Here is a 10,924-nt window from a genome sequence, read left to right as displayed (position 1 = left end):
AAAAGGTAGAAAAGAAAGGATGTTACCGTACAGCAATTTAATTTACACTGTGGCAACAACTATTTATAGACGTTAAATAATTGCCATGCCAATTTAAGTTGCCCTGTTCTACTTTTTTAGATACTGGCAATTGCAGGAGATGATAAACTCCTTCTCTATAGGAGGGTGAATTAATAGGTGTCCCAGGAGGCCTGAAAGAGGCAGGATTTGATTGCATTCCTCGAATGCTTAACACCTAAGGCTCTCAAATTAGATAGCAAAGGGAATCTGTTGAAAGAACATGTGGACGCGCAAGGAGAGCCCTTGCTGATAATGGAGGACCCCAGGGGAAATGTGTTTTGGGGAGTATTAAGCTTCAGCAGCTGGGAGATCTCGTTTGGAGCAAATATTAATAAAAGTTTCTTCAGAAATGAAATCAAGTATTCTTTTTACTTCCAGCTTTACTCAGGAGGGGCAGGCGCTGATCTGTGCTCTCTGGGGACAGCGACAGGACCCGGGGGAACGGCATGGAGCTGGGCCAGGGGCGGGTCAGGCTGGGGGTTAGGGAAAGGTTCTGCACCCAGAGGGTGGTCGGGCACTGGCACAGGCTCCCCAGGGACGTGGTCACGGCACCGAGCTGCTGGAGATCAAAAAGTGTTGCTGAGGAGACAACAGTCTTAGATGGATGGTGTGGTTTTGGGGTGGTCCTGTATGGAGCCAGGGATTGGACTCAATGGTGCTTGGGGGTCCCTTCCACCTTGGGATATTCTGTGATTTTATAATAAATACACACACATTTACTTTATAATAAATGCACAGGAGTTAATGTCACTTGCAAGAACACAGTTCAATAATGCTCCATGGACAACACCCTCCCTCATAATTGCCTAGCAGCTAGCCTAGCAGCTAGTATTTCTATTTAACAACATGCACTGGTGTGTTTTTATCATCACCGTGCTATTGAAGCTGCTGCTCCACAAAGAAATGTTTGCTGAGCCAGCAGTGAATGGGCAGCGGTTCGACTCCAACTCCAAGCAGGTGTATCTGCAGTCTGTGGTGTTGTGCCCAATAACAGTGGGAAGGAAATTGCTTCGTGGGGTGTATTGTACAGCATGGTGCGGTAGAAGACCTACCAGTTCCCTGGGAAGATGGATGGGAAATGCTCAAGTTTTCGTTGACAAGCAGAGTTAGAGCAACTATGCTGTGTGCTCAGTGTTGTGTGTTTACTATTTTTTGTTAGTGAAATAGGTCCTGGAATCCTGTCTGCCCTCTTTGGGCTGCTGCTGAAAGGGTTTTTTTGCAGCAAGGGTTCTGAGCCTGCGGTGGTACAAGGTCTCTGTATAAAACCAGAGCTTCTGAGCGGTGGGGAGAGGAGAGCTGATATGTGCTGATATTCCTGATGTTCTTCAGGATATGTGCTGAAGCACATATTCTTCAGGAATGAGTAAGTGGTACAAAGTTAACAAACTAGCAAAGTAATTTTACTTGAAAATACATTGATAGCATCCACTCAAAACCTGCCATGTGATCTTTGTGCTTGCTTACAGATGATGCTAGGTGGAAGGTGGATATCCAGGTGCATTAGGTTGCCTACACGTGTTCAGCACCAAGCAGGTGACCCCCTAAGGGAGGCAGCCGCAACCGACAGAAATATTTGATCCATTTTGAGCAAAGGGCAGAGCAGCTCTCACGTTTCTGCTGTTACTGCGGTGAGAAGCGCTTGCTCTCTGGGTGCCCGCTGATTTTTGGCTGGTCTTGGGGGGCTAGGGCAGGGAGTTCTGTGTCACTTTCTGCTATAAATTTGCAATATGGGCACTGGAGCAGCTGGAGCTGAAGGGAGATTAATGGTGTTTTTGTTAAAACCACTAATCAGTCCTTACTTGCTTTAGTCTTGGCTGGTGCTCATCTAGTTCCAGTTTGAACTGGTGACCTCTGTTTGAAAGTCACTTTGTCCTTTTAATAGTTTTCTGAGTCAGCATCTGTCCCTTCCTGAGGGTCCCTTGATGTGTACGCTTGAAAAGGCTGTTCTGTTTTTGTGAGACTAATCCCCATGTTGTGTGGCTGTGCACATTGCACTAAATGAAAGCTGTGCGCGTTCCCCTCCTTCATCTCGATGAGTCCTTGCTCCTTTTCTAATCGGACAGGCTGTAACTCAGTTTTTAGTGGGTTTCTCTTACTTCAGTTTCGGAGGGCTTGGATGGACGAGAGAAGCTGATGGTAAGGTCTAACAGCCAGGGTCTCCTACCCAAGATGTTGTTTCCAAATCTCTGCACAAAGTCCTTGAGGTCAGTCTTTCTCCAGATGTTTGCTGCTGCCTCACCGTAACCAGCCCACCTAGGGACGCGTGGCGTCATCCATCCTTCATCTCGACTGAGCCCCAAGATTTGCTCCGTCCCAGTTCTCTTCCATCTCTGTTCCTGTTCTCCAGCCAGCCCAATTCTTGCAGCTGTCTTTGCAAGGAGTTACTGGGTGATAACTTAAAAGCAAGATCACATAGTAATTTTCCAGCGTAAAAAAGGGGAAGAGATGTCCAAATGGAAGATCATTGGGAACGGTGAAAGGAGTGTGAGTACAAAAGGAGTAACATTAATAATTGTGATCTTCTGGGTGTGAAATTCCAGATCAGACCTCCTTAGTTTTGATGTGGTTTGCTTTGGAAGGGTTTTAAGGACAAGCTAAGCTATTCATCCCCGCATCTTCCCTTTTAGTTGAGCTCCAGAGATGGACACTTGTAGTTCCTCTGCGGGAGGCTGTAACCCCAATATCCTCTAATCCGAGGTGACAAGGCAAGGAGAGCCGAGCAAAGAAACGAACATTTCCTCCAGGTGATAAAACCCTCCAACTAACTTCATTTGGTCGACGAAGGAGAGATTTTCGTTTGTCTTCCAACTCTGTCAATCCATCCTGCGTAGAAACTTTACTTGGGAGGAGACTTGTGCTAGCTTATTGATAAATACGTACAGTTTGTTAATCATTACGGTGATGATGACAATCTTGAACCATTAACCAAGCAGGCCTGGCCAGCGTGGGCTCATTCGGAGGAGGATGAGCCAGGGCTGGAGGAATCTCTTCCCAGCTGGGAGCTGCTCCACGATGCCCATGAACTCCCCCAGGAAGCAGAGCAGAGAGCAAACAACGTGTGGCAGATGTTAGTTGTGTCGCTTGCTGCAGGACTGGAAGGCACGTGGATATTAACGCGATGAGCACAGCATAAAGACCTGGACGGAGTAGACCTGACTTCTAAGGGAGCCTGCCGAGATGCCAATACCAATTTCAGTGGTGCTTTCGCTGGGAAAAACCCATGGCTGGTTTGACAAAGCTGGTTGTAACTATTTAAAGGCTGTGGACGTGGTCTACCTTGACCTAAGTAAGGCTTTTGACACCGTTCCCCACAACATTCTCCTCAAGAAACTGGCTGCTCGTGGCTTGGACTGGCGTACGCTTCGCTGGGTTAGAAACTGGCTGGATGGCCGGGCCCAGAGAGTTGTGGTGAATGGAGTCAAATCTGGTTGGAGGCCGGTCACTAGTGGAGTCCCCCAGGGCTCGGTACTGGGGCCGGTCCTCTTTAATATCTTTATCGATGATCTGGATGAGGGCGTCCAGTGCACCCTCAGTAAGTTTGCAGATGACACCAAGCTAAGTACGTGTGTCGATCTGCTCGAGGGCAGGAAGGCTCTGCAGGAGGATCTGGATAGGCTGGAGCGATGGGCTGAGGTCAACTGCATGAAGTTCAACAAGGCCAAGTGCCGGGTCCTGCACCTGGGCTGCAACAACCCCAAGCAGAGCTACAGGCTGGGAGATGAGTGGCTGGAAAGCTGCCTGGCCGAGAAGGACCTGGGAGTATTGGTGGATAGTCGGCTGAATATGAGCCAGCAGTGTGCTCAGGTGGCCAAGAAGGCCAACGGCATCCTGGCCTGTATAAGAAGCAGTGTGGCCAGCAGGTCGAGGGAAGTGATTGTGCCCCTGTACTCGGCTCTGGTGAGGCCGCACCTCGAGTACTGTGTTCAGTTTTGGGCCCCTCGCTACAGGAAGGACATGGACGTGCTCGAGCGAGTCCAGAGAAGGGCGACCAAGCTGGTGAGGGGTCTGGAGAACAAGTCTTACGAGGAGCGGCTGAGGGAGCTGGGCTTGTTCAGCCTGGAGAAGAGGAGGCTCAGGGGCGACCTCATCGCTCTCTACAGTTACCTGAAAGGAGGCTGTAGAGAGGTGGGGGTTGGTCTATTCTCCCACGTGCCTAGTGACAGGACGAGGGGGAATGGGCTAAAGTTGCGACAGGGGAGTTTTAGGTTGGATGTTAGGAAGTACTTCTTTACCGAAAGGGTTATTAAGCATTGGAACAGGCTGCCCAGGGAGGTGGTGGAGTCACCATCCCTGGAGGTCTTTAAAAGACGTTTAGATGTAGAGCTTAGGGATATGGTTTAGTGGAGTACTTAGTGTTAGGTCGGAGGTTGGACTCGATGATCTTGAGGTCTCTTCCAACCTAGAGAAATCTGTGAATCTGTGAATCTATCCTGCTCGTGGGTGTTTCACTTCTCTTGCAGGCCAGGAGTTCCCGTGCTGCTTGCTTTGGAGCTGGCAGCTGGAATTAAAGGAAAAGCACAAATTTAGTTTCCCTGCTAAGGAAAATGGAGAATGCTGTCTTTGCCCTGCCTCTCCAGTGTTAATATGGAGCTGCGTGGTGTCCTGTCCCAAGCAAGCAGCCATGCACATCTTGGGTGTAAAGCTCAGTCCTGTTGCTGCTTTGATTTTATTCCCCTCAGCCCCGTTTGCTTTGGTATTGGGAACTGTCGAGGTTCCCTTGGCAGAGAGCTGAGCAGGTTGCTCTTCCCGTGTGTCGCGATGCTGCTGCTGGGCTTGGTTCTGCGTGTGTCGCCCTTTTTCCAGTGATGCAAATCCACCGGTGGTCGCTGCTGTGCAGGGCGAGGCAGTGCTCTCTGGACCGCTCACAATTAATAATAGAGCCCTGGGGAAACAAAGGTAAAAGCACGGACTGTTTCCTGTTGCTGTGTGGATGTCTGCGTGGTGCCTGTTGGGCTTCGTGTGATTGAGAACTCAGCGACATTTCGCGAGGAGCAGGAGCATCGATAATTGCATTCTGGCTAATCATCGCAGGAGGATCCTGCTTGCTGCGAGCTGGTGCTCTGCGGTTTCTGCTGGAGTTAATAATTCATTGCCGGGCTGTGTCAGAGGTGCTCTTAAATCAGGTCTCCGTGGGTTGAGGATGTCGCGGGGGCATTGGTACGAGTCGGATGGGCTTGGTGTTTGGGTCATTAACTTGTTTGGGCCTTCAGGTGGTGGTAGGGTAACCTCCCCGTCCCCGTGCTCACCTGTGTGATATCACGAGGGATGGGGAGTTCGGCTTCTTGCAGAACCGTGCTCGATTCAGCAGCTAGAAAGACCTGCAGAAATGACGGTGGGAGTATCAGTGACCTGGTGTAATAGGTCGTGGGGCCGAGAGGGTTTTGCCTGCCGTGACACCACGGCGATGGTTTTCTAAGAGCTGTTTTACGGTGAGTTCAGCTGCTTTCCAGCGCGCTGTGCCCGACCTCCCTGCGAGAGGAGGGACCTGCCTGTGGGCACGGCAGTGCTGGCAGTCGTCTGCGAGAGGCATTGACATTCAGGGCTTGTATATATATATTTAAAAAAAAAAAAAAGGTTAGCATTCCAAATTAAAAATTAACACGTTCCCTGCATAATTACAGACTTAGAGCATGCACTAATGCTATACAAAAGAGAGCTTTCCAGGCTCCAAAAGCCAGAGCCATCGCTCCTTTCCCCCCCCCAGTCCTTGTAAATTACCCCTGGCGTGTTTAAAACCCTCCTCAAATTCTGCTGCAAAATAGCTGTTTGGCTTCCAGTTGTGTTTTTTTTTTAAGGTGATTATTCTTTTTAACGCTAAAGAAGGAGAGTGGTTTGAATATTCATGGCACATTATAATTTTGAAAATAATCTCCTAGTAGATATTTAACAATGGCTTTGGGTAAATGGACACTTGTTGCGCTTTGTTTAAACGATTACATCTCAATTATCGCTTGATGGTGAGAGCATGGGTAATACCCCTGGTCCTTTGTTCAAGAGGCTCTAATTAAAACCGGTTCCTGCTCTCGCCTCTCGGATAAATATGGACGGGAGGTAGCTCAGTGACACTCTGTCAAATTGCCGAATTGAGTGCAAGTTCCCCATTCATCCCAACAAATGATACCGCTAATTGGGGTGCGGGGCATGGATGGCAGAACAGCACTGCCAGTGTCGTTGCTAATCCCCTCTGCCTGGGCTTCCCCCTCCCCTGCTTGGCTTGGGACTGTCGCTCTCCTGATTTTACCAGATTTGTGTTTCTTTTCCCCATTCCTAGGTCAAAAAAGCGGCGCGCCTGCATTGGTGCCGTCAGGGCTGCTTCCCCGCTCGGTGCGTTTCCATCCTGCCTCCTGGCCGGGGCACGATGAGCCCCAAAAAGCTGCGGTAAAACTTGGCTCTGCTTTGAGCTCCGTAAGAAGCCTGTGGCTCCCACTCTGGCCAGGTTTGTGGGTTTTCCCCTGCTAGAGGAGGGCACCAGGTATTGCTGGAGGCCGATCACTTCTCAGTCCTCGTTTTTGCTTCAGCTTTGGGTAACTCACGTTCTCCTAGCCCGTGAAAATTAGCCCTTTGCCACGGAGCCCAAATTTCCTGCCAGATAGGCCGGCAGAATTATGATAGGCTCAGCCCAGCTGACTTTCTGCACTGTTTGCGTGGCAATATCACTGTATTTTGATGCAAAAGGAAGCATAAACTTTTTCTCCCTGTCCTCTCTACCCCTAACCAGCCTGAACCCAACTCCTGAACCGCTGGCTCCTCTCTCCGCGTCCCTCCGGAGGAAGAGGATGAGTGTGCAGAGCTGGGAGCGCAGCGCACGCGATGTGACAGCCTCCTTCCGAGGAGACCTAGCTTGTCATTAGCGCTGGATAATCACTGCCAGCCTTGCAGAGAGGAAGGAGATAATGCTCTAAGGCACTCTCCAGACCCACTATGACAGTGCAGTATTTGCTGCTGCCACAGCGCTGGATTAAGCAGAGAGGAAAAGATTTTCGGGAAGGAGCTACCTGTCCCTGATTTAACTCGCTGCTGCCAGCAATGTCTGCTATTTTTTGCTGGCTAATGCTGCTTGCTGATGGGAGGCCTTGCAGCTGTAGGACTTTTTTTTTTTTCTAAAAAAAAAAGCTAATACAGGAATAGATCCGGGGTGCTTTTTGTATCTGTCCCCTCTCCACTACGCAGTGCTAGACTCTGAAAGAAAGGGAAAAGAGACTACAGAGCCTGTATCCTAGGGTGTTTTAGGTTTTTTTCTTGGCTTTAGGGTAGGGACGATGGCATCTTTGATTTCATGGTTATCATGAAGGAATCTCCTTAACCCCAGAGATGCAATGGCACCAGAGAGGGAAGGAGGTCCTGGTAGGCAATGTACGGTTGGGCACCCGGAGGGGCAGCGAGGGAGTGATCTGGACACAGGAGGATATTCATATGCTGTCAGGAACTGAAAAGTCTGCCTGACTCTTGCCTTTCAAATTGAAATCAACTGGTTTTAAGAACAACAACAACAAAAAAAAATCTAAACCCAACATATCTTCTGTGATCAAACAACTGATGTTAACTTTAACTGCCGCTACGTGAAAACGCCCAGTAGAGATGTAGGTTTTCCAAACGACTCCAGTGTAAGCATCACAATCAAAAACCATTAAAACAATTCACGTGGCTTCTGCGCGATCTTTGCCTCATCTCTCTTTGGGATATGGTGCTTTCTTCTCAGAAGTAAAACTTTGATGGCTTTCCTTAGCTGTGGCCCAGTAACCCTGAGCAGTAGTTCTTCTCCCGTTTCCTCCCAAAGTCACATTTGAGTGCAGGATTGACTGATGCGTGAGCCAGCTGAATGCTGCTAAATTGATTTCCTGCAGCAGAGACAGCGGTTCCGACATCTTAGCGTGGCTGCCGCTCAGTGCTGGTTATGCTAACAGCCATTTGGAGGGGATAGTTTCTGGTCCTACCCATCAAGGCTGTTGCTTTAAGGAACACATAGGTAAGGGAAGCCGGTGCCGTGCCGAACCACGCTGGGGAAGCTTTCCCTGCAACGCTGGGAGCTGAAGAGGAAATCTGTAAAAGGAGAGTATAAGCTGTGCTGATCGGTACTGCGTGGTTCTGCAGCTGGGAGTAGCTTCTGCAGTACGTTACGTGGCTGGAAAACAACAGAGAACCTCTGCTTGTGAAATAGCATCTGTAAAGCTGCTGCTGGCAGCTCCAGATCCACTGTGCTCCCAAACTCCCTGTCCCAAAGAGCTCGCTGTCTCTCCAGGTAATGCCCTTCACCTGTGTGGTGTGTGCCTGGAAAGCAGAAGCTCTGTGCATCTCCTGTGCTCATGGCACCGTACGGCCGGTGGGCTGCGCAAAGCGGAGGTAAGGAGGTGGAGAAGCTACCCAAAGCCAGGGCAGAGCGGCGAGGTGCGCAGGTGAGCACGGCTGCAGGGACACCGCGAGGCAGGGATGCTCAGAAATGCCTGGGTTAGATTAATCCTGCGAATGTACCCCCTTCCTCTCCCCAAATGGACTTTGTGCTCTGGGGTGTAGCTGGTAGTGATCAGGGGTTTTCCTTTAAGAGCACCAGTGTTTTTGGTCCTGTTTTTCCACTCGGGAGACTCCCGATGCAGGGATTCAGGAATTCTGTGCGGCGTTTCTTGGGTTACCAGCACGGAGAGTTTGCTCCTTGCAGTGGTTTGAGAAATCGCTCCTAGGATCAAGTTTTCTGGTTTCCAAGCCAAAACGCCCTGTTCTCGAGCAGCCTCTGTGCCAGTGCAGCTCTGACTTGTGCCAGGTGCCCAGCGATGCCGCTGGAAGTAGGTAAGCCTGAGTCACTGAGCACCTTCTGAAAACCTGACGCCGGTAAGTGGAGTTGCTCCCAAACCAGAAAGTGCACTGTTAATTCAGAGCCTGTTTTTTCTCTCTGTAAAATACTCTGCACCATTTTCCCTGGTACTTTGTGTCCAGCCAATACCCCTGCAGTGTGGTTTTAATTAAGGCAAAAATGGAAATAATGGCTTGCTTGGGTTTTGGGGTGATTCTGCAGACAGGTCAATGGTAGCGGATGGTCAGACGCTCTCCTGAGAGCGTCCCGTGCCTCAGCAGATCCCAACGTGGACATCCCAAATCCGGATTTTTGTGGCCGAGTGCTTGCACACAGGGGACGTGCCTTCATTCTCCTGGAGCTGGGAGATGCAGTACGAGTGCAGCAGGGCTGTCACTCGGGATTTTAGGAGAAAATTCAGAGTTAGGGAGTGCCACCAGCAGCTGGAGGCTGGAAGGAGCTGTGCTGGCACGGCGGTTTAAACCCGCAGAAGCGACCCTCCATTTGGTAAAACCCTTCTTCAGGCTCGTGTTTTGCCTACTAGCAAATGCATTCCTTATTTCTTCAGTGCTTCTAATTTTTTTTTCCTTGAGCTGGGGGTGGTCCGTTTCTCGATGTTTCTCTGGCTTTCTGCACTGTAATGATGGCACCATCACCTGACTGCTGGAATATACTGGCCTGACTTTAATCATCGGGTGACTGGCTCTTAGCATGGCTTCATCTCTGCTGTTTTACATCCCCTCTTGTAATTGCACGGTCGCTCGCAGCATTGTTTTTCTATTGGCGACAACGGAAGGCACACGTTGGGGTTTTGCGTAACCTTATACTTTTCGTTTGATGCTTAAAGTGTGCGGGAAGAAGTGGTACGTGGTGAATAAAATCCTCTTTATTTCTAAGCAGCGTATTTTTACCCCTCCTGCCCAGTCATTTGTAGTGAGGATGCTTTTATATACATATATACATATATATTTAACGTTTAAGGATCGCACGGAGGAAGATGCAGCCAGGCTGAGCATATATTAATAACAGGGCTGCGTTTGTCGTGCTGACAGCTTCATGGAGGTATCTGTGCATACAATTAACCAACCTCTTCAGAGCTACGGAGACGACCACCGTTTAATGTAAATAGTATCTACAGCTTTTAACTGCTGAATAACCAGAGCCAGCAAAACAATGGGGAATCAAAGCCCCCCGTGACAACGTCGACACCGATTAATATGCGGTGAGATGATGAGCCGGTACAAGTAGTTTCAGCAGCTCTGCGGGGCTAAAATGGCAGAGGCTTTGCTGATGCTGTATCACATCAAACTAGCATTTATTCCAGCCTCATGGTATGTGCAAATTCATGCAGCTCGGCGAAGGGAATAGCTTCACAACTGGTGCTACAGTCTGTGGCCGCGGTGCTGCATCACAATGCAGCAAATGCATTTTCCACATTAACCAGACATGACAGCTGAGCCGATTATTAACCATGCAATATGTCGGAAGTCATCAAAAATTCACATCAGAGTAATTGCAGCGGCTCGGGGAAAGGAAAAAAAAAATCGTGCTCTCTCCTCTTGCCTGCACGCCGCCTCACCCCCTCCCGGTCCCTACATGGTACAGTCCGTTAACAATAAAATATCCTCTGTAACCTATAAACTGGTACTCCCATCAGTTTCTGGTTTCAGGCTGATGCTTTCCCTAGAATTTGAATAAAGCACACCGCTGGAAAAAAAAGACATAGCTGCTTTCTGGGCAGTGGTGTTCAGCCGGGGAGAGCAGCTGCCTTCTTATTGTCTTGCAGGACTCTTCGCTGTCTCGGCCATTTCAGGACTCGCAGGTTTTTCTGTTTTTTTTTCCTTTTTTTTCTTATTTTTTAAAGATGGGAAAACTCGAGCGTTAATACAGAGAGGTACAGCCGTGTGAGCCCAAATACCAGGCAATTGAAGTGTGGCAGTTAGAGCCAGCGTTAGCAGGTTTGTAACTCCGCAGTACTGAGATCTACAGGTAGGAACGTCTCTTTCCAAACGTATAAAACCAAGGGAAAAAGCTTGCTTCGGCAGGAGTTTTCCTCCAGGTGTCTTTTATCGTGGTTTT

General features: G+C 49.3%; 1 protein-coding gene across 2 annotated transcripts in view; it reads left to right on the top strand.

The window, feature by feature from the left end:
- Positions 1-10,924, top strand: part of NUP93 (nucleoporin 93) — an 81,437-nt gene that overhangs the window by 26,424 nt on the left and 44,089 nt on the right. The window lies entirely within an intron of this gene.

Source organism: Anser brachyrhynchus (genome assembly GCF_964034855.1).
Source record: "Anser brachyrhynchus genome assembly, chromosome: 12".
In the NCBI taxonomy this organism is placed as follows: Eukaryota; Metazoa; Chordata; class Aves; order Anseriformes; family Anatidae; genus Anser; species Anser brachyrhynchus.
This window is presented reverse-complemented; position numbering and strand designations above follow the sequence as displayed.